We start from the raw sequence: 3,037 nt of genomic DNA on the forward strand, positions 1-3,037 counted from the left end.
TTCACAAAAAAGTTTTTTTTTTTTTTTCGGGACTTAAAAACTGTGACCCCGGACATGCCAATTTGCGCCATTCTGGAAAGGACCCGAAAATAAGTGTCTAGTCCCCGTGTCCTCCGGGTCACCCTGTCCCGTCCTGGCTAAAGGCCCAATGTGCGCAAGTGTGACAGTAGGCGTGTGAACAGCCTTTGCAGATGTATTTCTTACACCTGCAGCACACCGTGTGTGTCTTGGAGTCCTTCTTGGGTGGGCAGAGCTGACACCTCTTCCTCTTACTTGCCCCGGTGGCCGGGGCAACGAGCGGGCAGCGGCCGTGCCCTGGCGCTGTTGCTCAGGAGGCGCCGCCGTAGCACTCTGTAGGACTTTGACAAGCGCCGAGGCCGCTCGGTGCGGGGCAGATGCTGCCTTCTTTGGATCAGCGGCTTCACGAGTGCCTTTCCCAGCTGCTCGAGGAACACCCTGCGCTTGTTCCGCTTGCCAGGCATCCAGTCAGGCTTGACCTCTCGCCATATGACAAAGGCGTTGTAGGAGGACACGTCGAGGATGTTGTGGAAGACGACCAGGGGCCAGCGGGCAGTCATCCGTCTGCAGCTGTAGGTGCCCACCACCTTGTCTAGGTTGTCCACGCCGCCCTTGTTGCAGTTGTAGTCGAGGATGAGGGCCGGCTTCTTGTCGCGGCGATCGCTGATGTGGCCCTCTGTGTGCAGCGTGCTCAAGAGTAGCACGTTCTTGTTTCTCTTTGCCAGGTAGGACACCAGAGTGGCGGTGGGCGTGAAGGCGAACCTGTTGGACAGGACCTGTCTGCCCCTGGACTCGAGCAGCGCGGGCGGGAGCTCGGCCTTGTTCTTTCTCACCGTGCCCACCATGGTGAGGTTCCTCTCGAGGAGCCGCTGGCCCAGGTCGTAGGAGGTGAAGAAGTTGTCGCAGGTGACGTTGCGACCGCTCAGGCCCGTTGTCAGATCGAGGACGACGCGCATCCCCTGGTTCTTCTCGGGGCCTCCGCCGGCCGCCTTGCCGGTGTACACTTGCATCTTCCAAGCGTAGCTGGACTTAGCGTCGCAGGCCACCCACGACTTGATGCCGTATTTGGCCGGCTTGCTGGGGATGTACTGACGGAAGGGACAGCGGCCTTTTGGAAAGGGGACAAGACATTTGTGTGGTTACTGTGTGCAACCGGGGTAGACAAGGGCCAACTTTTGTGCTACACACGCTCTGTGTAGTCATGTAAGCACACGCGCACGCACGCACGCACGCGCGGGCACAAGCGCAAGCACAGTACCTCTGAACGGGACCAGTTGCTCGTCCACCGTCACGTCGGGCCCCGGGTTGTAGAGGGCCGGCAGCCGCGCCTCCCACAGGTCCCAGACCTCCCGTATGGCTGCCAGTTTGTCCGTGGCGAGTCTGGCGGCTCTCGACTGGCGGTCGTCGAATCGCAGCAGCCTCGAGTACCTGTGAAAGACCTTGAGCGACATGGTGGCTCGGAACACGGTCCTGCCGCTCTCGGCGTCCCACAGGCTTGCCGCGGCCTCGCCCCGGGACCTGTAGACGCCCGCTAGGATCAGCAGCCCTAGGTAGGCGCGCAGGTCCGTGGCGTCCATGGGTCGCCAGCCGTCGCCGTATTTTCTGGCCCCGTGCAGGTTCGTCATTTCCACAATTATCCTTTCTATCGCCGGTGTGACAAACAGGTGGAAGGCGGACGCGATGTCGCGGGCCTGTGTCGCGGCATAGGCCGTGGGGCCCGGAGTCTGGTCCGGCCCGGCGTGGCAGATCGCCAGGGACCCGCGGTGGCGGCCGTAGGCCACGGGGGACCACTCGATTTTGCCGTTTTTCGACAGCAACGGAGGCTCCCGTCGGTCCGGGGCCGAGGAGATCTCTTGCTCGCCGCGGTCCTCGTGCTCGTCCTCGGGCTCGTCCTCGGGCGCCTCTTCCTCGGGCTGCTCTTCCCCAGAAGAGGCAGAAGAGGCATCGTCGACCTCGCGGCTCTCGGGGTTGTATTCCTCGCCGTCTTCCTCTTCCGAAACCTCTTCGTCCTCCTCCTGCTGGCAATCCGAGTAGTCTTCTTGGTCCACGCTGGACAAGATCTGTTGTAGAACCTGCGCGGCCGTAAACGCGCGGCCATGGCCGATCGGTGGAGCCGAGCGGGTCCGCTGAGCTGCGGGCAAGAGCGCACTTGGCACGGGTGGGGAGCCGGTCACTTTGTGTGTGTGTGTGTGTGTGTGTGTGTGTGTGTGTGTGTGAGGGTGTTGCAGCTGACAATATTTAGTATCCTCTCTACGTAGGGCTGGCCGGCCCGGACTGGGAAGACCTAGCAACAACACCCTTCGGCTTAGTACTGAAACATCCATCGGTTGGCCAGGTAATCCAACCTCACATCATAGTTGTGTCTCACATCTTCTAGGCTATCATGTTTCCTATATAAGCTAGTGGTGGTGTAGACACTCTTTCAACGGTAGCTTCTGCAATGGCATCGAACTCAGGCTTCAATGGCAAACCCACACAGGAGCCTTCACTGGTATGCCAAGGTAGCAATCGCTTCCTGATGTCAACTGACGAAAGCAGCCCCTGGCTTCGGGCTGAGACGAGGGATACGGCCGATGTGACCGATGCCGATGCAGCTGATGATATGTTCAACCGTATGGTCGCATTTGCTACATCGGGCCCTCCTTTCACATTAACTTTCAAAGTGATGATGTCAAGCTACGGCAGAGTCAATACGTCTGTCTCTGTGGAGGGCAACAGAAGAATGATGGCCATTTTGCAGGATATACACGAGTGCCCGTATAGGCACAGCATCTATCACACCTATATGTATAGGGCTCACATGGTATGTAAGTCATTTATAAGCGCTGTAGGTGCTGCTGCTGCTGCTGCTGCTGCTGCTGACAAAGCTCCGGGAACTTCTTCTCGGGTGTCAAACTGCTCTGGCGACGTCAAACAGCCAACCCAGGACGACTTTGACGTTTGCCTTACCACGGAGATCGATCAAACTCTACAGCATCAGACTAGGATTGAGACTGGTCCTAGGTGTCCCAAGAACATG

At 58.8% G+C, this 3,037-nt stretch overlaps 1 pseudogene; it reads right to left on the reverse strand.

The window, feature by feature from the left end:
- Positions 1-273: 273 nt before the first annotated feature.
- On the reverse strand, positions 274-2,149 carry LOC127921619 (piggyBac transposable element-derived protein 4-like; annotated as a pseudogene).
- Between the last annotated feature and the right edge of the window lie 888 nt (positions 2,150-3,037).

The sequence above is a fragment of the Oncorhynchus keta genome, unplaced genomic scaffold, assembly GCF_023373465.1.
Source record: "Oncorhynchus keta strain PuntledgeMale-10-30-2019 unplaced genomic scaffold, Oket_V2 Un_contig_22770_pilon_pilon, whole genome shotgun sequence".
Taxonomy (NCBI): Eukaryota; Metazoa; Chordata; class Actinopteri; order Salmoniformes; family Salmonidae; genus Oncorhynchus; species Oncorhynchus keta.